This window comes from Zonotrichia albicollis, chromosome 6 (genome assembly GCF_047830755.1).
Source record: "Zonotrichia albicollis isolate bZonAlb1 chromosome 6, bZonAlb1.hap1, whole genome shotgun sequence".
NCBI classification, from domain to species: Eukaryota; Metazoa; Chordata; class Aves; order Passeriformes; family Passerellidae; genus Zonotrichia; species Zonotrichia albicollis.
In genome coordinates this window covers 3,765,580-3,791,834 of record NC_133824.1, presented here as the reverse complement: position 1 = coordinate 3,791,834, position 26,255 = coordinate 3,765,580, and the positions used below count along the sequence as shown (strand labels likewise).

The following is a 26,255-nucleotide window of genomic DNA, read 5'->3' as shown; positions in this document are numbered from 1 at the left end:
ATGAGTCAGATAAATCTTGGAGGGACTCACCCTGCCCTTTTCCTCACCCTGAGCTCTACAAATACACAAAATTTGAGAGCCAGGTTTTGTGAGCAGAAGAGAACAGAAACCCCTTTAGTGTAGAAAAAAATCACAATTAGTCCACATAGAAGTAAATTACTTTTTCAGTTCAGACTGCTGCTGCAAAGATGGCTTTTCCCCCTGAGTTTCTCCAGCCCAGCTGCATCTTCCCACATGGAGACCAGTGCTCCCTGGGGATCAGCCCTCTCTCTTCATCACCTCCAAGGCTGGACTGTGTGCTATCCCTGTCTGTATCAAGCAAACAGAAAACTCTCTGCCCTGTGCCCTCCCTTATACAATTTATAGGAGTATAATAGGGGAACAGTCAATTCCCTATGAAAAGACCATAAATCTCTTGTCATATCTTTGTTGCACCTCAGCACAGATTTAGCCTGATCCCTCCTGGTGACCGAGTCTCCTCATCAGTGTAAGCAGTTTCCTGCATTTGCTGCTGCTGTGCAAGCACCTAATTCTCAGATGTTTGTATTTCACATTACAGCAAACCCAGCTGCTTTCTTTTCCCACTATGGCACTCAGAGCTGAACCAATCTATTGCCCAAACAGCTGAAGTCAGCATTGCTGTCCCCCTGTTTGAGGGGCAGCCACTTCTTGCCAGCTGCTCAGAGCAGCTCAGCACCTCCAGGCTCATTCCCATTTGATGTGTTTCAGCAGCAACACTGAAAGTCCCAAATCTGTCCTTCAGAACTGTGGAGGTGGCTTGGAAAAGTCAGGATATGCTACATTGGGTGTGATTCAAAGATAGATTTAAGTTCTTTTAAGTTTCATTTAAAAAGAAATGAAGCTTCTGCATCTAAGACCTGAGATTTTAAGAAAACAATGAATATTAAAGTCACAAGACCTAGCAAGGCTGTCATTATTAACAGCCATTTTCTGAGAACACCAAATGGCTGAGCAGCCAAAGGCCAGGTTACGAGATCTGTGCAGCAAAGACATCACCCTGCTCACAAAAACATGTCTTTCATAATTCCTTTTTGTGTGCCAGTTGGAAGAATGCTCTTGTAAGGAAGATACCTGGATTGCTCTACAGCTCAGGATGTGATTTCCAGCTCTGCTGTGTTTTTTATCCTTGGGCTCAAAGAACTGATGTTCATATGTTCTCTGCTTCAGTTTCCCAATTCTTAAACTAAGGAAGCCACTGATCTCTCAAAATGGCCAAGATTCTAGAACTTTCTTTTCTTTTATTCAAACTTCCAAAGAACTTAGAAAAGTCACATAGACAGAACTGTAAATTACAAAGCATTATTTTTAAATTAACTTTGTCTTGAACTAAACTCTCCTCTTTGACTCACAGTCCTTAATTGACACTGGCACGTTCTTTCCTTCATGCCTTTAATTGCTTCAACATAAATTAATTAAAATGTAAATTAAATGATAGCTTGAGGGGAGATTGCAATTACCATGATTTCATCTTTCACTGCTACATCCAGTGGTACCAACAGGTCTGTGCAACAGGTATACCAATTAATAGCAGACAATAAAGATGTCTGCAATCACTTCCCTCTTTGCTGCAGGTTATTCAGTAAATGTTGTCTTGCACAATTAGTATGTGAGTATCTATCCCAAATCTCCAGCTCCATCAGATTGAGAAGTGAGAGGATGAGGTCTTCATTCAGCAAGAAAAAAAGAGAAATATGCCCAAAACATTGGGCAAACCTTTAAGGAACTTTACAAAATGTTTTCCATGTGATAAACAGATTTTTGTTGAGATAGTTAAATGAAGCAGAATATTTAAAGTTTTTGTTTTTAACTGTGCCTTCATCAGGGTCTACCTGAGAATGGAGCAGCCTCTCCACTGTCCTTGTGTGTTCAGAGCCTTCGAGATTAGAATGTCTTTAGGCTGAAAATACCAAGTGTTATAAAGAATGTCAGTAATTAACTTGATTATTCCAAATCTGAAGACAGAGATGGGAGAGTCACGTTTGTGCTTGCTTACCTAGAAAAGGAAAACAAATTATTTCTAATGGTGACATGAAGAAAAAATCACCAGGGCATTTCCAACAACACTGAAATAAGTGCAGTTTATCAACAGCCATCATAAAATGCATCAGTTTGTTTGAAAAGAAAAGGTTGTGGAAACTCAAGTTGTTTATTGTCAGAAAAGCCCAGAGCTTATGATCTTCACTGTCTGATAAGCCCTGGGAACAGCCACAGATCTGGCAGTGAGCCTTCAGCAGGGCAACAGCCACAGCCAGGGCACTGAAATTGTGTTACTCAGGGCCACTCAGGTCCTGAATATCTCCATGGATGGAAACACCACCACCTCCCTGAGCAATCTCTTCTGGTTTCCAGTCACAGTCAAGGCTGAAATAATGGAAGAGTGGGAAGAAACAGCTGCCTTGTGTCCAAGACATGAAGAATTATAGAATCACAGAACAGTTTGGGTGGGAAGATGTCTTAGAGATCATCTTGTTTCAACCCCTGCCATAGCCAGGGACCCCTTCCAGTAAGCCAGGTTGCTCCAAGGCCCATCCAGGTTGTCCTTGAACATTTCCAGGGATGGGACATGACAGCTTCTCTGGGTAACCTGTGCTAGGGCCTCACCATGCTCACTCTAATGAATTTCTTCCTGTTTCTATGTGGCAAGAGGGTCTTGAAATCTTGCCACCCCCTCCAGTCATCCTTGGAGCCAGGACAGCGTGGTGGGTGCTCCCTGTGGGACGTGGGCTGGAGGCACAGCTGCAGCCTCTGGAGCAGGGCATGCAGGCAGCTCCAGCCACATCTGCAATGGCTCACCCAGAATAAGCCCTCAGTGTCTCTGGGTGCATGTGGAAAATCAGTATTTGTGCCATGGTGCTACCTACATATGCTGCAATTTGTCCAGTTCCTGCAGTCAAACAAACCTATTTTTGTCGGGCTGCTGAAAACATGGCCCTTAATTACTGCCTTCAGCAGGGAGAGGGATTATCCAGCAGATGAGAGAAGCAGCCTTGCTGCTCTCTGGGATGACACATTGGCCAGCTGAACTCCAGTCAGCAGTCCTGCTCTGAGTCACAATTTGTGCCCTCTCCAAAAGTAATAGTGCTGTTTTTTTAATTTATGGAAGAGTTTATCCCTTGTACTTTTGTAATCAGTTCTTTCTTGGCTCTTTGCATGAAATGTTAAGGAAGGAAAAAAAAAAGGATTGGCTTTCATCCTGTAGTATGGTCACTGAAAATTCTTACTGCTGCTATGGTATGAAAATGATGTATCTAGTCCTACAGAGATGGGACAGAAAGCAACAGAGGGCCTCAGACCTGCCTGTGGCACCCCCATGAGAAGCAGAACCAGACTGAGGAGATACAGCCCATCAGGAAAACCTGCCCTGGGCAAAGGAAGGCAGGAAGAAGGGAGATTTTCAACACTTTTCAGATGGTGAATGTGTTTAGGCATTGCCAGCTCAGAGCAGAACACCTCCTTTTTCCAGCGTTTTAATGCATTTTGCTTTTGCAGTGCTTTCCCTTCTTCCCTGGTGCTTGCTCTTGGCTACTGAGTGACATTAATGTTAGTTTTTCTTAACTAGGATTCTTCTCCTTGTGCCCCTGCACAACAGTGGTTCCACACATGCCCTAGAAAAAACAGCAATTTTTGTTTACACAGGGTTTTCTTCCATTCTTTAACTTTTTCAGACTGAAGTCTTGAAAGGTTAGACAGTGGAAAAAGGAAGATTTGGAAAAAAAATCTGAACATTGTACTTTCCCTGGCAAGCATATGGAGGAAAAGTTGAGAGGAGGTGGTGGTGAGGGTAGGGAGTGGAAAAGAAAAACTTGACTGAAAGGAAAAAAAAGAAGAATTTTTTATTTTGAAAATTGACAATTGGAGACAAAATCAATAGTTTCACATTTCCTGAAATTTCTCATGAAATTGCTGTTTTGCCAAAAATGAAACTTTCCAGTGAGTGCCCTCCCTTTTGTCACAGTTACTTCACAAGTATGTTTCCATTGGAAAATATATCTGTATCAAACCCAGGATGAAGAACAAACTGATGCTGGAGTGCCATGTCCAGGGCACAGGGTGGGAGTAGTGGGGAGCTGGGATAGAAAAGATCCTTATTATATTTGCAAATAGCTCCAGCATGGGACAGGCAAATCCGTGCTGGATCATAAATGAGTGTTAAGTTACCCCCTGAAAATCATTAGAAAGATAAACATTCTGAAAAAAAGTAGGATGAAATTCAATTAGGACAAATTTGAACTCTCAACTAGAGGAAGGAAAAGGCTTTCCTGCTTATGGGAGATAAGAAGCTACTTTGGTATCAGCTGGGTAGGAAAGGACCTGAAGGTTTTAGTGGGTCACACCTTGACTGTAAATCAACATTGCTGTTGTAAAAAAGCCAGATACTCTACTGTGACATACAACAGGATTGCAGCTGATAAGACACATGAAGTAATTCAAGTCTGTTTAACATCAGTAAAATTTTAGCTTCAACTACTGCATTCAGCTGGGAGGCATTTTAAGGTCTTTAATTCACTGGAGGGAGTTCAGAGGAGACAACAGCTGGGGTGAGCAAGGACCCAAAACCACAACTTGACCTTGGGAAGGTCAGAAGAGGTGGGTATGTTCTTCTGGAGAAGGGAAGAAGAATTCAAAGGATGTGAAGAAAAGAAAAAAATACATTTCCCCCCATTACAGCTGTGGATAGGACAAAAATAATGTGCTCAAGTTACAACAGGGCAGATTCACACAAAACCCAGCAGAGCTTTGGGTTGGTGCAGCTGGAGCTGCTGAGCAGAGGCATGTGGGGCCTCTGTCTCTGGATATTTAACAAGAAATTGGGCAAGTACTTTAAAAAATGGCACAGCCATGGCATCCAAGAAGGCATTTTGACAGTGCCCTTCCACCCAGTTTTCTGGGATATTTAACAGTTCAGCAAGTAATGATTTTTAAAGCAGCTCCCAAAAGACTTGGAGCTTCCTGAAGACACCCAAACCCTCTCTTTCTGCAACCTTTTCCCACTGCCTTGTGTTTCCACTGGCTTCAGTGAAATGAGGATTTGCTGGCTGCAGCTCTTGGACCACATCAATGACTTCTCACAGTCAAACATTTAATTTACCTCCCAGCCATGCTCAGAGCCTTGGGAGTGAACAGCTATTTTTAAAGCCACCAGTCTGCCACACTGGAACATTTGGTCGTCAGTAGAGAGTGTGCTCGAAGAAATAATGACTGCCTTTTTATCCAGAGACTATTACAACTTGTGTTTAAAGTACACTAAAAAGCATGTTTCTGTGTATTGCTATGGAAGGTATATTTAAGGCAAATGTCCCTCCAATTCTACTCAATAAGCAAAGAGCAAACAGCAATACTCCACTCGCAACATTTTAAAAGCTCTCTGATGTTCTTTTCTTCCTTTAACAATAGGGCCAATTTTCCTTTCCTGGCTGCCAGCCTGCCCTTACTTTTTCTTTTAGCATCTCTTGAAATTACCTTGACCTCACCTTCAAGAACTCCCTTCTCCAGGACACTGAGCTCAGCTGGTGTGGGAGGTGTTGCTGATGGAGGAATGAAAGAGCAGACATCACCATAAGCATGAGAATATCAGCACTTGCTCTAATGAGGACCCAGCAACCCCCTGGGGCCGTCATTAATACAGATCCTGGGTCTCTCCTCTGCTCTGTCCCTTCCTGGGACTAAAAATCTGTGATGCTTTCTGGCCATACCTCTCCACAAAGGACTGACTGACAGCTCCTGTGTTTGGGAGGGGACAGAATACAGACCACATTCAGTCTCAGCACCTTTCCAGCCATTGTCTTCATGGCACAGCTCAGTCTCTTGTTTTGCTGCTGACCTGACAGAGACAGATATTGATTGCTGCTGCCACACACATCCTCACCAAGGAGAAGGTATCCCCTTTCTCACAGCTGAAAAATAAGCAGTCTTCTCCTCTCACCTAGAGGTTTAAATGGACACACGAAAAATAATTAAGAGCCTCCCCTTGATAAAAAATAGAAAAGTCATCTACCAGCCCAAACCTGTGAGTGTGTCTGTGCCGGGGAATTGCATTCCCAGTTTGTAGGTACAGGGCCAGAACAGCTCTCCAGCTGCATTAGCTTTATTTCAGACCAGGTCTAACACAAGTTTGTCACTGCCCAGGACACCTGGGTGATGGACTTTGAGACCAGGAGCAACCAGCCGTGCTCTGCCTGTAACTGCTTCAGTAAATCACTGCACTGAGCTCATCTTCTCATCAGTAACCCCTGACAGAGCTAAAAAAAAGGCTTCTGAAAAAAATTAGCATAGCCCTGAAGCTGGTGAAAGACTTCTCCTTTACCATCACTGTGAATGAAAGCCTCTATTTCTCCCTCTGACAGCAAACACCACTGATCCAACCCCACCAGCACAGCTCAGTCCTGCTACAGCAAAAGCTTCCCTCTGGGGCAACCATCCCCACTGGCTCCTAGCCTGATTTTTGGGTCATGCCTACACTTGAAAGACAATTCAGATTCAAGAAGGGTGCTACTTTTAAGTGCAATCCCCATTCTTAAATATCTCAACTCAAGTGTCTTATGTTAAAACAAAATAGGACATTCAACACAAAATAAAATGTCTCATACATAAAACCAGGTAACTGCTATGGAAAAAGCTATTCCTGGGTAATTCCAGACCAGCTCTGAGCATACCAGTGACCTTGGAAAATGGCACATTTGTGAGCTGTCAGAAGACCCAGCCCATATCCATGAGACTGAAGAAACTTTGTAGGCCTGGAGGAAAAAGGTTCTGCACCCTGTAAACTCACAGCAGTGCACTTCTGAAGGCTCTCTCCTCAAAGTAATTAGCAATTCCCACCTTGTCAAGGCTCAGACAAGTCAGGTATTCATTTATTTGAACATCCTGGCCCTTCTGAATTACAGCCTAGGGACATTGTCTACAGGCAGCTCCTATAGCTGGTTCACCTTCCAGCTGGCTCAAAGGAGGAAGGAGAGCTGGAAAAGCAGCAAAACCACTTTGCTTCAGCTGGTTCTGCAGCTGTGGTGTGCCAGCAGTGGGACCAGGGCTAGCTGCCTCCTTTCTAGTGGGAAATCCCTGCAGGTGTGGCTGCCATGGATTTGGGGCAACTTTTGGAGCCAAGTCAGCTGCAGAAGTTATCTGTGCTCCTGTGAGATGTGAGCCAGCAGCCAGCACAGCCATGAAACTACAGAAAGTGATGGAAAGGAGAGAGGACAGAGCCGGAGATCCAGACAGGACTTTCCCAGCTGTCGTCACTTTGCCATGCCCTCAGCTCTCTTGGTGTGCAAACACAAACACTGCCCAACATGCACAGGGGCAGTAGTGCCACAGATAGGAAGGAGGCAGACAACCCTGAGAGACTGGCAGATCCACACAGGATGTGTGCTGTGGGGTAATGTTACACCGTGGGTGACAGCAGAGACATGTTTTGAGGAGATTTGAGCGATGAGACTTCTGTAGGTTGATGAATCATCTCTCTTTCCAGTAGACAGAGGCAACACCCCACTCCTGTGAGCTCAAATTAGGGCTGAGAAAATAGCTGAGGGTTTTTGGCTTTAATCCCAAATCAAAATATTTTAAGAAATTAGAACAACCCAAAAAAATTGTTATTCTTTTGGGCTAAGTAGGCTGGGTTGAGCCACCCATCCCTCTCCTTCTGTATGGTGATACTGCAGAAATATTTGTGTATAGAAGCACTTATTTTGGTTCGCTTGAAGAAAAAGGAAAGAAAAATTAAAGGAATAAAGAAAAGAAAGGGCTGTCTTCCCCCTTGCTACAAATAACTTCAGGAGACTTCCCTCCCTGAGCTCTTCACAGAAGGTGGTTGGTGTCCTGGAGCTCTTGGCCCTATCAAGGTGTTACCACAGTGCAGATCAGTGTCAGGAGCACTCGAGGCAGGGCTGAACTCACAAGTACACAGAAGGGAAAGGCAACCTTGTAGGGCACCCAGAGAGGGGGAGAAATTGAGACTGAGCCCATGCCTTAAAGGAGGCCCCTGCTCACTGATCCAAAGACCAACAGGGTTTGTACTGCCATGACCAGGAGCCATCACAAGGGGATGATACAGGAGCACTGCTGTGAAGAAGTCACAATTGAGACACCTGACACCTTGTCAGTACTGGGCAGGAAACCAAAATTCTTCTTCACAGCAAACATCCTATTTAAAAATCTCAAAAATAGGCCAGATTTCAATAAAAAATGTGAGTCAAATTCTCAAGAAAGAATTTTAAGGCATCTGTTTTGATATAAAAGCCAAATTTGAGAATAAAGCCCTTCTGACCTCTTCTCTATCCTCAGCAATTTAATTCAAGCAATATCAGTAAGATTATCAAGATATAGTCATTAAAAAAATTATGTTCCTGCAAAAAAATTAATTTTTCTGTTGGAAAATCATCTATTAGTACTTTTTCCAACTTGGTCTAGAACTAGGAGTTATTTGGTGTTCTCTGTGATGAAGTGGGAACCCATGACAAATGTATGCATATGACCAAGTCCACAGGAAAATATTACTAGGAAGAGGGAAAAACAGTTACAATTTTTATTTGTTTTATCATGGGTTCTGGTTATTTTTATGGAGTAATAGGATGCTGGCAACATTAATTTTTTTTTTTTTACATTATTAAAGCAAAATTCAGAAAACAGTCCTTAACTGGTATTTATTAAAACTTATTTTAAGCTTCTCCTTTAAAATGCAATTGAGTTTTAAACTGAGGTCTCTCAAAGAGGAATAAAGCTCTTTAAAAGCTATTTACATTGTTTTCAGAGAAGTGTGATTTCTACCTTGTCAGCAGGCCCTTATGCTCTCAGGCAAGGCTTGCTCCAGTTGCAGCTTTGCAGTCCTGTCACTCAAGATTTAAAAAGGGCAGTTTCTTCCCTTCTCACCATTCCAGTTGTGGCAATGGATGGTTAAAACTAAGGGAACAAAATAATTTTTCTTCTAAAATCCATCATACTCTGGTGCAGGAGAATGGTGTGAGGAGCACAAACAGCTTCATGTCTTCCCCTAAAGTGTCCCACTGCTTTGGTTAAATTTACTGACCCCTCTGGGACCTTTTTAACTGCAAATCTATCACCTCCTCTTCTCCCAAGCACTGCTGCTCCCCTTAGATACCTTGAATGGTCCCTGCACCTCCTCCCTGGGCACCAAAACTCCTTCCTGGCCCTTAATTTCCTCACCTGGAACCCTCATCCACACTCTGCCTGACCTGGCCTCCTTGGTGTTGCTGTGCTTGGGTGCCACAACCATCTGTCCCTCTTTTGGGTCCTTGGGGACCACTCTGGGGAGGGCTCATCCCAGCTGGGGCCATCTCAGCTCCTGGCTCCTCTCCCCTCGCAGGCAGCCTGGCCCTGGCTGCCCCAAACACAGGGAACACGTTAGGAATGCCTTTCTGTCAGGAGACTGCCATACACAGCACCAATATAGTCTGAGTTACAGATAATTTTGAATTGGAGGAGCAAGGAAAAATATTTAGCAAAATTATGTAACTGAAGTTCAAAAATAGCCTATTGCCATCTGGTTGAGCTATTTTGACAACCAAAAAAACCCTTAAGAGCTAGATATACTGTTTGCAAACTCAGCCAAATTTTTTACAAAATCTCAAATTTCGCATGCTTGATTTACCTCTGGGGTTTTTTGAACCAGCTTTGCCTGTGCACGAGCCATGCCCAGTCATACATCTCCATTCCAAGTCTGCCATTAACATTAAAATGCTCTGTCACATTCCTGTAAAAGCAAGTACAAAATGTTAGGAGACTGCAGAAAAAAAAACCCCAAAACTTCAAATCGAGTAAAATATAAAACAAAATAATAAAATAAATTAAAATGCAACCCTCTCAAACACTGTGGATTAATCCCCAACTTGCTGCCCTGCCTCCACTGGCCATCAGGAAACAGCTATTTTAGCAGCCCAAGTTGTAATGGAAACATCATTCTCAAGCTGTTCCATTTGCTAAAGCAACTGGGAATTGCAGAGAGCCTGAAACAGTGCCCAGACATGACCTTCCCTGTTAACCAGAGGACAAGTTGGTGCCATCTGCACCCAGCTGGAATGTCAGCAGGGAAGGGAGCGTCGCCCTAAACTCCCCCAGGCCACAGGATGGGGGCAGAGCAGTGTGACAATGTGCCAGGAGCTGTGGTCACCCAGCCTGCCCCAGCTCAGCCACACAGCAGCAGTGCTAAGGTCTGCCATTCCAGTGACTGCTGACCTTACCAGCAAATCCCAGGAAACTGCCTTCCCACACTGCAATTGAATCTCAGAAGTTGTGCCTCAGTGAGAGCGATTTGTGTGGAAACCTTTAGAATTCAGTATCAGTTGTGTATTCTCCAGTACATGGAAGAAAATAAAAATGCTTTCAAATGGATTCCCCTATCATCTAGCCTGAACCTGGCCCCAGCAGCAGGGATGAGGGGCAGCAGCCTACCTGCTCAGCTCTCACACTTGCCCCCACAGCCCTGAGATAATGATTTCCCCAACCCATACAGCAGGGAAAGACTCTTTCCCTTCAGCAGTTTTCTGTGCATTGCCTTTCAGCCTCATTGCATAAGGTTAATTATCCCTGAGTTACTTCCCCCTGCACCACCTGGCACCACACACCTGGTGCTTTGCAGTCCTGAGCCCTTCTCACACTTGGCTTCTCTAGGGACATGGAGTGGTCTCAGCTACACCTCTGTCACCTCTGCAGACATCATCCACATCCCCTGATGCTCACAGGTGCCCAAACCTGGCCTGAGGCAAAGCCAGGTCACCCATTTGACTCCAGGAGCCTGACTGGAGGTGGCAAGGTCAAAAAGACAATTCCAGCTGACAGGAAGTTTTAAAAAAGAACAAGGTTTTATACTGGTGTTTCTGACAAAAAGGACTAAGCAGCACTTTTTGTTTTAAACTGATTTTTTTTCTTGAAAAGAGAAAGTCAAGAGGTGAAGAATGACACGGTCAGACAGAAGTTCCCCTCCCTCCATCTGTCTCCACATCATTCTGCCTTCACAGTACATCATCCTAAAGGCAGAAGAGGGGAGAATCTGAGTTACTCAATAAAATATTAAAATTAAGCAACCAAGAACTGACAAAGCACATAATGTGCTCATGGAACACCATCTTCCCAGCAAATGCTCCACTGCTGGTGGGGATTATTAAAAATTTTGATGAAGTTTCTCCTTTGGTCCAGGACAAAATCTCCCATCAAAGCCAGAGAGCTTGGTTACTTCTCAGAGCTTTCTAGTCCCCTCTGCTTTTAAAAGGCTTGATTTTGTTTAAGAAGGGCTTCCCTCTGGTCTCAGGCCAGCTGGAGTGCACAGCAGCCCCATGCTCTGTCAGCACTGTGTACAGCTCTGTAAGGCACCAGCAGCTCCTGTGTGTGTAATTAAGATAAAGGAGCAGCAGTTAACAGGGCAAAGGTTAATGACAATTCAATTCACAGCACACCACGGGCAGTGTGGTGAGAAATGCAGCCACACACTCATCCATCACCTCCAGGCTGCTCCCAGGGAAGGTGGATGTGCAGAGATCCTGTCTTCCCTCAAGTGCTTTGGGTGGTTCAGGATAAGGGCTGAGCAGGGCACCACAGCCAGAGGGGGATCCCTCTCTCTTTCCCAGCTATACAAGGAACCCTGCTCCTACTTTGAAGACCACAGTTTGGTGACTAATAGTAGGCAGGATGACCTCAGGCCATGCACAGGCTCAGTGTCCTATCTCTCCCTCTATTTCCCAGCAGGCAGGACCGATCAGGAATCCCAACATTTGACTTGCAAGCTGTCGAGTTTTACTTTACAAGCTGCTCAGAAAGGACAGGTCTCCAGGACTGTTGTTCTATTGTAGTTACCAAGGTGATTTCCAGAGAACAATCAACTCAGGAAAGCAGCAGCCACCCCCTCCAACCTGCAAACTCACAGGAAGCATTTCTGGAGAGGGGCTCTTTGTGCAGCCTTTGTGATGGGGAAGAAAGGTCCTACCACTGGTGTAAGCTATCAGTGATGGGAGGGGTTTCACATATGCTTCCTAAAGTAATGACATTTCTGTTCAGATTTGTGTGTTTAGCCTGGAGGCATTAGACTGGCATCTGAGCTGTCCTGGGACATCCCTGGATGTGAGATGTCTGTTAGGTTGCATATTACTTGTGGAGAAGTTGCAAAAGAAGTCAAGCTTGAAGCAGGTTTCACATAGTGGGATCAAAGGGTATTTGAGGAGAAATTGGAAGAGCAGGGGATGCTGACATTTCATTTTCCGGTGAATTGGACATGTGCTGAATTCAGGTCTCTGCATTCCCCTGCTTACCAGATACTGAAGATTTCATTTTACTTTGCAGCACCTGATGAGTGTCTCATAATAGACTGCTGAATTCACAGCACTTTGTTAAGAGGTAACTGGAAATATTGGTATTTCTTGACCATCAGTCAAAATATGGCTGCAGCTGCCCTTTGAGGCAACAGTAGCAAAACAATGAGCTTGTAAAGCCAATTCATAGGAGTGAATCAGAGATTGCCCATGCAAGAATGCATCTTATGACATCCTTCAGGATGTCTAGAGACTGGAAACAAGGTGGGGGTGAGCCCATCTCCCAGGCAAATCTGCTTTGAGCCGTCCCAGACTGTACCTGCAGCTTTGGCTGAGCAGAGACAGGTTGTGCAATGTCAGTGAAACACCAGAGCTGTTGCTCATTTGTGGCAGGTAAAGTCTGGAAAGAGATAACAACCTTCCTAGAAGCTGTGGTCTTATAGGTGAAGAAACTTGTGGACTTAAAAAAAAGTAAAAACTGATGGTCTTCTTAGAGCTGCCACTGCCTACATGTCAATGGGAACAGACTTGGCTAAACTTCTCATGTGTGGTAGGAAAATAGAGAGCTTGGATGCTGTTAGGGGTTAGGAGCCTGCAGTGAAGTTTCCCAAGTGATCAGCAGGTTTTAAGGAAAAAGAGTTTCTAGACAGGCAAAATAACCTCTTTTAAAAAGACTGCCATTCCAGTTTCCTGCTGCTGGCTCTGGCCTGCCTGTGCAGGCTGCTGCCCTGCACACTGCCCAGGGACCCTGGCACAGCCCCACAGCAGGCAGGGACATCACACAGGGCTCGTTCAATTGTCCCAGCTGGGACCTTGCCCTCAGGCTGGCCTGGAGCCTGGGCTGGGAGCCTGGAATGGGAGCCTGGGCTGGGAGCCTCTTCCATTTCCTTCACACAGTGGAACAGGAGGCCTGCTCCCAAGCCCTGGGCACAGCCCGTTTCACTCCAGCACAGCCTCTCCCTGATCCTGTCAGGAGACTGTGGGGTAGATGCTCCCTGCCTGCCACCTCCTGGGAAAGCCTTGGGAAGCCTGTCCATGCTCTACTTCAAAAAAACCCTCTTACACCCACAGATTGCATGAGAAATGGTCAGTGCCTGTGTAGAAACAATGCCTGCAAGGAAGAAGCAGTCTTTGCTGTAGGCTGGTGTCACCACTGAGGAGTTTGTCTCAGGCTCACAAAGGCAGTATCTCCTTTGTGCCAAACATTCAGAAGCCTGGGAAAGTCCCAATTTTGATGCCACCCTAAAGAATAGGGTGACATTGGAGATAGCTTGATACAGAGAACTGCAGCAGGGCTGGTGGATAGAGCTGTAGCAGAGAGCCTTGGTTGCCTCTGTGAGAGTACACATTCAGGAAATACAGGCTGGGAAACAAGCTGGACTCATGCCCTGTTCTGATTCTTGGTGTATGAGAAGCTGGAAGTATTTTGTTTTCTGCTTTTCATACTTAAAAAAAAAAAAGAATCCAACATCAAGTTGTGTTTTGGCAGAGGTCTCCTCAGAAGATCTAGAGAAGTAGAGTGGGAGGTTTTGCAGCTTCTAGTGAAATAGGGAGAGGAGGAGGTGTTGAACTGCAAAGATTTTTTTTCTTCCAACTGTTGGTTGGGAGTAGAGTTAGATAAATGTTAGCTAAATACAGATTGCTTAAAACATTTCGTAGGAAAAGCAATTTAAGTTGAAATTCATCAGCTTTTACTTGCACTGTCATAATAGTATTAATTCTCTAGTGAACAAAAAACAAACAGGGCAGACAAGAGCTGAATTGCCAATGTAAAAACAAGAAACAAAACAATTTTTGTACCATCTTCACACAAAGATGACTGAGTGCCCATTTCTCCTTAACTTTGCACATTCTTTGCTACTTCTCTTACAATAAGCATAGGAGAAAGGAGTACATGGGACTTAAACTTTGCAGTACACAATGCCTCACCCTCTTCTCAGTGTACTCCCAGTGCACAGCACCAGGGGGATTTATGACCTGCCAGTGGCAGGGCTTTAGGAAGTACAAGTATACAGGCTGGGAAAAACTGATTTCTCAGGCCTAGAAATGCAGATGAGGATTGGGGGCTCTAGGTAGAGAACAAGGCTGACAATTCAGCCTGTCAGAAGGTATCTTTTAGATGGAGAAAAAAGCATTCTGATGGCTAGTTATGATCCTTGAACCAGTTAGTGGTCCCCTACTGACAGATCCTAAACAGAAGTCAGTATGATGAAAAAAAGCAGGCCTGGAGAAACTGATTGCAGATTGGTTTCCACTATGAACCTTCAGGAACATCAGCTGGAAATCCAGCTTGAGTCCCCAGCAAGGTGGAGAGAGCTCAGCACCAGGGAGCACAGCCAGGAACAGGTTACACCACACTGAGGAGCAAGGAAGGGATGAACCTATGAAGCACCGTGGCTGGAGGAAGAGGGGACACTGCTCTGCTCTGAGTGACACCAAGACACAAAGACCAGCAATAGGTGCAAGACCCTTGACATGGACCATGTTGTTGGAATTATCCATCAGGACCCATAAACAAGAAGGGTGCAGACAGAAAATGGAGACAAGTGCTGTCACGTCATCCAAGACTTTGTTACAGCGAGGTCCCAACACCAAACCTTCCACAGACAAGGTAAGGACAGACAGCAATGAACTGACCAACATCAATGGGCATCAGCAACAGCACTGGGAATCACTGGCAACTTCACACTTTTCTCCCCAAGAGAAATTAAAAATGAAATATGTATTACTAGAAAAATTCTCATTGTTACAAAGAGTTTGCATAAATGCACAAGGCAGCTCTGGACAGTGTAGCCAGGAACCCAAATGCTTCTCCTGCCCTCCAAGTAATTGTGCAAAAAGCAAACAAATGAAACTTCTAAGATGCACAAGAAAACTTGAATTCCAGCCTTCAGACAACTGATCCACAATGAAACCAGTTCTCAATAATGTATGCCAGGCACCTGCATGTGAATATTGCAGAGTTTTGTGATTTCGTGAGGACAGGAGATAAAAAGGCAAAAATTAAGTCAAAATACCATAGGAGAAGTTCTCATGAAAATAAACAGGCTGCTCTGAATTCCATCACTATTAGCAGAGAGAAGAAAAAGACTGATGAAAAGTATGTTCCTGATTGAAGCTGCAAAAGATCAGTTAGAGAAAAAGCTAAATGTTATTGACAGCTTTGCCCAGGAACATGAGATGGCAAGCACAAAGCAGTGTGTGATATCCTTCCCAAACCCCAAGTTGTAAACACAGTCACTCAATCACCACTGACATGTAAATACTCTATCTGTGAAGGACAAAGAATACTTTAAGCAGAACTTTTAATTCATTATGTTGAATAGATATCACTTGAATCAAAATTCATTTTTATCATCATAAAGGCAGAATCTTATATTACGAGCAAATATCACCTTAGAGGATTTCAAAGTGATTGCCAACAAAGTACAACTTAGAGAGCAACACAACATTATACTCCTGCCATTTTCTCTCAGCAGCTATGTAGAGAAATCTTTGAAATAAAGATTTATCTCCTCAGCTGAACCTGGGAAAGGAATCTACCCCAAGGATGGGGAAATTCAAAATTTCCTCAGTAGGTTTAATCTACAGCAACAATCAGAATGAAAGTGTGCTGTTGCCTGTTCCAAGGCAATCCTTCTGGCAAACCAGCACTAAGCAAAGCCCACAACACTGTCAAGAACAAGCTTCCAATGCAACTTGGGTTTTGTCCTATTCTTCCACTGACCATATTTTCCACATCTACACAAATGGAAGAACAGCAGCTATCATGTGACAATTTCATACTGGCTCTCGGAAAGCCTTTGACAGGGCAGAAAGAGCCTTCACATGGCAGATGTTGTCTGACACCAGAGCAGTCACAGGGAAGGTCCATCCAGCCCAATGTCCTAGCTCCAACAGCAGCCAACAAGAGATGTTTAGGGAAAGAAAACAGGCATGGAGCATGCATAGAGTGATTTATTCCCCCCCCAAGATGTGCCACTCTCATTTCCCACCCCAAACACCTAGGATTTAAGGTTTCACTGAGCTAGAAAACCACCCTCTCATTTAATTGCCTTCAGTGGATTTTAATTTTCCTTGACTACCTACTCACTTTGTGAGTCCCCGTAAAATTCTGTCATCTACATCCCTTGGCAACGCAATTCACAGATCAACTGTGTGGAAAACAATTAACCTCTTTTACATTCTGAGGCAACCTCCTGTTAATTACACTTGACGGTCTTCAGTTCTCACACTGACAAGAGAAAGGGTATGGCCCTCACACATTCAACTCTCCCATTGCCTCCTGTGATTTCACAGACCTCTCCTATATTCCCCATTTCTCTCTTTCAGGCTAAAGATTTGTGATAAGCTAGAAATATTTAGTTATCTAAATCTAGAGGAACCATGCAGACATCTAGAAATGTTCAGTGCTACTACTGTGTAATAAGACCAAATGCTTTTTCCCTGTGCTGGAACCACTACTCACTCCTTGGAAGGAATTGGTCTTTCTTATGGAAAATGCAGTTCCAGGTTTGGAACAGTGATCTGAGCTTATCTAGCAACATTTATGTCCTGAGTGATAAACAGGATGCAACAGCATACCAACAGCCTAGTTTGAAACCAGCCAGCAGCAAACAAAATCTTAAAATCAGAGGGGAAAAAGTAATTTTGTCCTCAAAGGACCTCCTAGGAACAGCATTCTTGAGAGTTTCTGATGCATTTACTTAGCTTTGCAGCAGTTTCCCTAAATCTGGTAGCTTCATCCACTGCAGATAGCAGTTTTGGTTGGGTTTTTTTTTCCCACTATCAGTAGTGGAATTCCAGCACTAAGCTGCAGCTCTTTAGCAGTAGTGCACTAAGCAGAGGTTGGAGTGTTAGAGGAAAGGTAAATCCAGCCAACAGCAGTGAAACAGCTTTTACCATGAATGCCTGCTGCAGATGTTCAGAATAAAGTGGTCAGGCACAACAAAAACTGCTCAGATCTTACAGTGCACAGGTCCACATGCAGCTGTACCAGCAGCAGCAGAGTGAAGAATCATCTTGGGTGTGTCCTACAAAACTTGGGCAAAAGGGTCTCTGGGCAAACCCCAAGTGCAAACCAGCCTAGTGTCATCGCTGCAATGTAAAAGCAAAGACATCAATGATTTTATGCTGGAACAGGTTGAGAAAATGAAAAGCATTTGTCCACAGTAGGACTGCCTGGTAGGGAGAAGCTCTGCACCCTACATCTGGCAGGTGAGATATGGGTCAGGATGACCAGGAGGATGGGCTGGAGCTCAGCAGGAGCATCAGAACCAAACTGATGTCAAGTAAGGTGATCCCTTCAGTATCAGCAAAGCTCTTACATGCTGCTGAACTTTGAGGGCTGATAGAGCCTCCTTATTACAGCTTTTGGGTTTGAGATGCCTCAATTCTGTGTCCAATCTCATGACACTCAGCGTTGATTATATCATAATAAAAAGGGTTTCAGCTGCTCATACGGCCTAAGAAAAGGCCTAATTTTATCTGTCTGTAAAGTGTTCAATATAATCCTGAAACACCCACCTTTTTGCCTTTGAATTGGAACATTGATGTTGCTTTGACTTCTGCCTCCTGGTATAGCATTAGGAAAGAAAAGAGAGCCAATTTTCAAAACATTTTCTGTTGCAAACTTATATAACTTCACAAAATAATATTGCTAGACAACTTAGAGCACTAGTTTACAGATCTGTAAGCTTTTTAGTAGCAGTCCAAAATTATTGTCTCCCAATATTGCCCGACTTTGGAGGAGCCTTGCCAGTTTCTATCAGCCAGGAAATCTGTTCCTTGGGCTCATTCACAGAGCATTCTGAGCATCTTTGGCAAAACATTTGGTTTGAGGAAAAGAAAAAGTAGTCACTCTGAAATGAACTCCAAAGTAAGTATATAGGCAGCAGTAAGCAAAATTCTACAGCAAATTCATTTTCATGTGGGTGAACCGGCACCAAAACATTCACAGCCTGACATTTCAACATCCTCATGCCCCTAACACAAAGCAAAATAGAAAATCGTGTTTTCTCACCCCAAGGTCCTCGCTTCCAGCTGCCCTTTCACACCAGAGCTTTCAGCATCTTTATGCACACATCTCCCCCACAGCATTTAGCTTCAGTTCTCCTTCCCTCTGGCTCCTCCTGCCCTTACAGAAGGTCAGAGAAGAATCCTGATCTCCAGAACGTCCAAGAAGCATCACCCACAAGAAAATAAGCAGCATCACAATTCACCTCACTCTTACACTATCACAGAGCATAAAATAATCAGAGATGCCTCTCTGTTGGTTTGCTTTACAAATTACTGTGCATAGCTGTGGCAAAAACAGCAGTGCCACCATCCACCATAGTTTAAGATTTTTGTTGGCTCACATGTTTCAGTTGTAAACCATCAACTGATCAGAAGTATTTACTTATCAATAGCACCAATTAAATAATAACTTTAAGGTGCTCTTAGTGACACCACACAAAAAAAATTGTGAAGGGATTTCACCTGCTCTATATCACTTCTCACCTTCCAAAAATAATGTGGCTTTAATGACTCCTGCTCAGTGGGGCTCTTTGCTCCCCACTGCCAGTTACACTCTGGTTTTTTACAGGTGCTCCATACAAAGAGAAGGATGATTTCTTGCTCAGACAAAACGAGATGTACAGCCCCTTGGCAGCGCTGTTTCACAGGGTACCTGCACAGCAGAAATGCCTGCCAGAACACCCCACCAGCACCCTGTCTCCATCCCCAGGGTCTGACACCTCCCTGACCCCCTCCCTCGGCAGCGCTGGGGCTTTGGGCACAGCCTCTTTGCCTGCGGCCTCTTTCCTGCCTCGTAGAAGGGAAAAAAATCACGGAACAGAGTCGAGCTTCCTTTTGTTTGCCTCCCCCAGCATCCCTGAGTCACCGGTGAGGGTGCGTGGTGCCTGCGCTGACACACCGAGCCCAGCGCCGCGCCGGGATCGCACGGAGCGCGGGAGGCGGCCCCGTACAAACAAGGCATGGCTGTTTCCCTTGCGTTACAGCGTGATCCTCACCAAGGAACACAAAGCACGCTCTCCACCCCTCTGTTCCAGGCCCACGTTGCTCTCCAGGGTGCCGAATCCGTGCCAGTCTGCCAGCAGTGTCCCACGGCCATTCCCCACTTGTGCTCACCGCTTCCCACAGCGGTGCTGCTGGACCCTGGCTCTGCTGGCCGTGTGTCGCTGCTCCGTCGCAGCACAGGAGCACCTCACTGACCCCGCTGGGGAGGAGGCAGGTACCCGAGGGTTTGCCACCCACACAAGGTATAAACACAGCCCCATCATCCTGCATTCACAAAGCTCTTCTGGAAACCTTGAAACAACTCTCAGAGAGCCCTGGGTGCCTCACGCTTGCTTCAGATACTATAAAAAGTAAGTAAAATGTTTATGAGGTATCTGCTGTTGGCTTTTGATAGCCTGTTTCTCCAGCGCGGATAGAAAGAATAAGGGAGCTCTTCAGGGAAGAGATTGCACTGAGGAATATTTCTAAATCATTGATCAGTGAAGGAAATAAAGGTCCTTAGAGCTTGTTGCTCACTTAAAGCAAACAAACAAACAAAAAAGATCATTGACTTTATTGGGACTCCTCTAGGCAAAGCATTTATCTAAAGTACAATATATTTTTATTGTGCCACTGAGAGCTGGATGCAAATATTTATAAATCTTCCTTTGAGGAGGTTAGCACTCAGCGGTTTTAAATTGCTTTGTGTGCTACAAAAATCTTCAAAGCAGACATCCCTCACATTTAAAAGATGCCTGCAGGGAGGCATGGGCCCACACTTGGAAAACACCAAATATCCTCATGGATGAAGCCACCCTCCCCAACAAGATGCTGAGGGTGAATTGCCCTGCAGCAGAACCTCAGTGATGGTGTGTGGACGAGGACCCACTGGGTCTGGACCAGCCCTGAAAGGGCAGAGCAGAGCTGGGCATCAGTGGAATCCCCTGGGAAGCAGCTCCCCAACCCAGGTGCATTGGGAGCTGTGCCAGGCAGAAACACAGGGGCTCAAGGACACTGCAGCCTGGTGGGGTTAGCTGCTGGCCATGCTAACAGGAACAGAGTTCACTCATTCAAAACTCATTCAGGTATCTCTGCACTCACCATGCTCTCTTTGGGACTACAGAGCCAGCCCACTGTTGGTAACATGTAGCTGTGCTAAGGCAGTGGCAGACCCAGGCTAAGTGAGGTAAGGAGTGCAGGAAGGTTTTATCTTATATTGTAACAGCTGATATGTTGGAACAACTGGACAAATTCTGGCCCAGAAAGGGTTTGGATATCCTACAACTTGTCTTTTTTGCAGTTGTGTTAATTTATCAACAAGGATGAAGCCTGCAGAGGCTGTGGAGAGCACACAGGGCTGGCATGCAACCTGCTTGGTGCTGCTTGGCTGCACTGAACTGAAATCAGTGGCACTGGGGCAGTACAGCTCACTGTTCAGGCCACACAGTATTTTATAGGTGTCTTTTGAAACCATTTTCTCCTGTACACTGAAGGAAATATTCTCTGTCTCTTCCAGTACAGGAATTAGGGGCAGAAATTGAAGGCTGCTTCACAGTGAAGCCCAGCTTCAAAACAAGCAAAAGCAAGTTGTTCTTCAGAGAGCAGATGGCCTTATGGGATCCCTTGCTGATGATGTTTTGCATGCTAAAAGTCTGCATGCATTCAGGAGGAAGCAGGAGAGGTTCCTGGGAAAGGAACCTACAGAATGTTGCTACATGCACACTGCAAACCATGTTTAGCTCAGGAAGCCCTGAGCTGAAAATGGTTGGAGGCTGCAGGAGTATCTGTTTTCTTCTTGCTTTTCTCTGCACACCCATTTATGATGCCCTTCAGAAACAGGATGCTGGGCTGGATGGACCTATGGCCAGGAGTGTTATTGCCAGATTTGTGGGTTTTAAATCAAGCCACCCCGATCCAAGTCGTCTTTACACCAGTATGACAGTGTCTGTACATTGGGACAAAAATAAACTACGTGGGACCCATGAAAAGGAAGAGCTGAAGGATGCAGGAATCTAAAACAAGAAGTGAGAAGAGAAGCCAGCTCCCAGGAGCAGCCATGCCACAGAATGCAAAGTTTTCTCTGGATGATACCCTGGCCCTTATCTTTCTTCCCTGGGCCCTGATGAAGACAACTGCAGCTGACCCCAGCTCCTGGGCCAGGATGGTCACAGTCCCCTCACAAGCCCAGAAGGAAAGCCATCTGCAGGGACATAAAAACACAGAAAGAAAACGAGCAATTCCATTTTGGTCTAGGGTCTCACCACTCCCACTCCTCACAGGCAACCCTTTTTCTTTGCACTGGGCATTTTATACATGTTTGTCTGGGAGAACCTGCTCAGGGTGAGGGAGCAGAGGGGCATAGGTGTGTGGAGTCCAACCATACAGCTAATCCTCAGCCACAAACATGGGCAAAATAAAGTATCAGGCTGCTTTCTCTTTTTCTTTTCCTTTTTTCTTTTTTTCCATCTTTTGAAACTGGCAACAAGAAGTGTTTTCCACTTCTTCTGTTCCCTGTGTTGCTGCTGCTTCCACTGAGCTCTCCATACCTCGGCTCTCCAGGGTAGCAGTGCACATGCCCCATCTGGAGGCACTAAGGGAAGAATTGTTTGGCCAGCATCACTCTGAGGACATCTGTCCTGCCCAGGGAGGCTCAGCAGGAGCACTGGAACCTCCTGGCCTGTTCCCATGGGCAGGGAAGGCTCAGAAGCAGGAGTTACTGGGAGCTACTGGTGCCCATGGTCGACAGCAGCCCAATGGTCCCAGCATGGGCACATTTGAAACATTTTGGTCTTTCAGGAATAAGAATAACAGTGATTAAATGTAAACCAGCATGTGGACATGTCCAAATACTGCTGGCCTGAAGGGTGTAACATAGGAAGGCAGCAAATGTGTGTCTGGTGTCAGAGCAGCACAGGTCTGTCCCTGCACCACAGCGAGTCTCACCAAGGGCACCGAGCGTGAGCGAAGCATGAAATCCAGGTGACAATAGGCAGTCAGTCACAAGGAAGCATCTTCCTGGGGGCTGTTGACATTATTATTCTAGATCAAGAAGCAAATCCTACATGTTAGTTACTTAGCAGATGAAGTTACCATGCCAACTCATATGCTACCTTTTTTTTTTTTAATTATTATTATTGCAAGAGTAGGCAGCGCTCCCTTGAGATTTCACAAAAGGGGAGGAAAAATGTCAAAGTGCCAAGAATATAATGGAATTTCTAGCCTCAACCCTATTTTCCATAGATCTGTTTTTCAGCTTACATCCTGCTCCTTCTCATGGCAGCAGCGAGGCTAAGCCAAGAGACTCTCTGAATGGTAATTTAGTGGCCAGCCCACGATATTGTGGTGCTACACTCCAGTAATCCGCAGTTCTCTACCCCCGCTTCACACAATATTCAGGGAACTAATGCAAGGAGCTGGTGCCAAATGATTGCACAGCCTTCCCCCAACCTCTCCTTGACTTCTCTGCATTTCTTTCTTTGTTCACTGTTTCTCTTTGCCTTCCCATCTGTCTTCATTCCTCTGCTGAAAGGGTTTTTATTTCTGACAGCTATTTTCCTTTTATTCCTCTGTTGTCTTTACTTGTTTTCCTTCACAAAATGTATTACATTCCTGCCTCTTCCCCCCACACAGTGCTGCCTCTTCTGCTCTCCATCATCTGTAGGGCCCCCTAGCAGAGTGTGGACCCTTCAGGGGAGCAGATGTGGGGGCCACCAGAGGGATGCTGGGAAGCAGGGAATTAGCCGTCCATATCAGTAACAATGTCAAATATGCACTAGTTCAACCCGAACACGAGAAAGCCTTTGCCTCTCACACCTGGTGTGTTAAATATTCCTGGAGGTAGGGCAAAAAGTCTCCCTAAATTTAGTGCACTTTGCTTTCTGTTTTGAGATTTAAAGCCACTCAATTCCAAGAAACACGGGTGCTGTAGCCTCTCCCAGGGAAAATCCAGTGACGGAGCACGTATGAAAGGAGAGGGGCTGCAGGGAGGAGGCTGAGGGCAGGGTGTGACTGCCAACTTCCTACACCTCTTCGGGAACCTGCGTAGGATTGCTGTGTTGAGGCACAACAAGGCTCCTGAGCGCCTGCGAAAGGGAGCGGATTGAGCTGAGCGCAGCCTCTGCTGGCGGTGCCCGCTGGCACAGCCCGGAGCCCCTGGCACCGCAGGAGCCACTCGTGCCCGCGGCTGCTGCCCCGTGTTTGCTCCACACACAGCGGAGATGGGGAAGGGTTCCTGGCAGGGGCTGTGCACATCCTGGGGGACGTGGGAGGGGTCTGGGAACTCGCTATTCTTGCAGCAGAGGTGGGCAGGGTGACACAATCAGCACTGTCAGATCTTGGTCCAGACCTTATATCCCTTGTAAAAAAACTCTGAATCCAGGGTTGCCAAGAGTCAGCTCCACCTCCAAAGAAGAAGCACTGTACCTGCACTAGTTTCACACCATATTTTCTTTAAAATCTCTATGTTAACCAGAAAAACAGGGCACAGACCTTTGTCCCAAGTAATGGTTCTTTCACTATTTGCCTTACGTGGCTTTATCCTGCTTATCTGTCCACAGTCCGGGTCAGTAAAGCTCAAGGATGTGATATGGGCTGTGACTCAGCAGCTGGCTTGTGACCACAACCAAACAGGATGCATTAATTTGTCCTGGTCTACATCCATGGCCAAGTCCTGCTTTTTATCTTACTGAGAGATCTTGGCTATTGACCATTGTATTCAAATGCTGTCAGGTGCACTGGCCATCCAGAGGGGCTCCTCAGTTGTTGACAGACAACACAGCAGGTAAATATGCAGTTCTAACTTTCTACAATGTATTCTGATGCTTGGCTTTTCAAGGTCAGGTTTTACACATCTATTTGACTTTTTCTGTTGCCACTGACTCAGTGATCTGTAACAGGACTTCCCAAAAGTGCCCAGTGTCTGGCAGCTGTGCCCCCACCAATGCTGCTGGGCATGAGGCAAATCCATATTAATTTCATGCCACCTGCTCCTCAAAGATATAAAAAATTCTTAGGAAGTATGAAGCTGAAGCAGAAGCAGTCCTTAGACTTTGGAGAGGCTGCTTACAGGGATGAGGATCATCCCCATGTATCAGTGCTGCTGAAGGCATGGAGAGACTGGAGGTGATTCAATAAATTACACCAGTGCAATTACTGGTTTGCACATAATGACCTGAGTCAGGGCTTGTGGGGGAGATTATTTCCATCTCAGCTCAGTGTTGTAGCACTGTGGGTTGTACAAGGTGATGCAATGTGTAGTAAATCTGAAGCCAAACTACACTGGCACTGAGTAACTCAGAGCCCACAACTGCAGCTTGAGTGGAGTGTGAATTGTGTGACAGAATATGATGGTGAAAAAAACAACAAAAGCGTAACAAGCAAGGCACAGAGAAACCAAGTAAGGAAAATCAAAAAGGCTCATTTGTTATATTCTTTCAATCTGATAAAAGTCAGTAAGATATTAGAGACAAGTGTTTAATATGTCAAAGAAGAGGAGATGACTGACATTTCTCTGTGATGTGGTACAAAGATAATCACCACAAAGCCAAGTTTTCTAAACATCAGTCTAGCAGATGAGGCCAGAGAGGCAATTAAAATGCGGGACACAAAATGTGCCATAGCCACAGAAGCAATACAAATTTGGCTTCATTGTTTATCCTTTGATTTTTTTAGCAGGCTGGGGAAGATATTTGTGCTAGGATTTAAAATGTGATTTACTGCTCCCGTTGCTATTTTGCAATCGTAGAGAGGGAGGATTTACACACCTTAGTGTCATCATCTCTCATCCTCATTCACACCTTCCAAGAAAATGTGTCTCAAATGGCTGATTAGAAAACAATGCAGAAGAGTCAATGCCCTTGGAATCTGGTTAATTTAAACACATCTATGTTTGCTGTTCTGGAGAACTGCAAGACATGGACCAAAATCCAAATTCCTGCCTGAGAGAGGACTGCAGCCTGACTCAGAGCAAAGCTCTGTGGTTCCAGCATGTGTGCCAGGCACTGCCATGGGAGGATGGTGCCAGTGTCCCTTTTGGACCCAGCAAAGCAGTCCCTGGTGCAAGGCCAGGCAGCCACCTCTGACTGGGCTGGGCAACTTTGTACATATCTGGGTGAGGGTCTGGCTGCCAAGGCGTGCTTGCATCAAGGGGGACACCAGAGAGGACACCAGGCATCACCTGCCACCTCCTGCTGGCCAGTTCTAACTATAGAATGAAAGCAAAAAGTGGAGCGAGGCAGGAAAGATCAGGCAAGATTTCATGTAAAACACTTTAAAAGAACCAAAACAAAACTATAAAACAATACAAAACATTGAAAATTTTAAAATTTAGTTGAATCATAAATTGATTTCTCCCTTTCACCCATTAGATTTCCTCAGTGGGGCTGCTGGCCTGGGAAATCAGGCAAGAGGGATGTCCCTGGGCATGGCACCAGCCTGGCACGGGTCCTGCAGCTCCCTCTGGGACTGCCCAGCTCCAAGGTGTCCCTCTGCATGGGCAAGGCAGAGCTCTGCAGTGCTGCTCAGAGCGCGGGATGAGTGCTAGAGGCAGCTGGGTGCTCAGGAAGGAGCTGCTGCTTCCCTGCAGGGAGAAAGGAGAATGTCTCCCTCTGGGAAGGGATGCTGCTGACAGCTACCAGGAGCCAGGAACTCATGTGGGGTTCCATAAAAACAGACAGAGAGCTCAACTCACTCCCCTCTGATGAGCTCATAATTATTTTTTAAATTATTCTTTCTTTCCTGTGGTGGCAGTGGAAAAGCCGTGTGACACTGGCAGCATTGAGAAGCAGCCAAGAGTCCCAGGCTCTGGGTTGGGGACCCCACCCTGGGGTGGTATGGGTGCTGTGCCCACAGCAACGTGCTCAGCAGGGGCACAGGCACCACTGCAAACTGCAGGGCTGGCTCCAGGACACTGCCCAGGCACTGGGAACAGAGCTCCCTGGAGAGCCAGCTCCGTGGTGGCACAGCTGTGGGGGCTGCATTGACACA

At 45.6% G+C, this 26,255-nt stretch overlaps 1 long non-coding RNA gene across 1 annotated transcript; it reads right to left on the bottom strand.

The window, feature by feature from the left end:
* Positions 1-1,274: 1,274 nt before the first annotated feature.
* LOC113458772 (uncharacterized) lies at positions 1,275-18,657 on the bottom strand. Its single transcript, XR_003379320.2, has 4 exons — positions 18,295-18,657; positions 17,799-17,846; positions 9,623-9,724; positions 1,275-2,014 (listed from the first exon to the last, which is right to left on the bottom strand). It is a non-coding gene; the product is annotated as an uncharacterized LOC113458772 (long non-coding RNA).
* Positions 18,658-26,255: the final 7,598 nt, after the last annotated feature.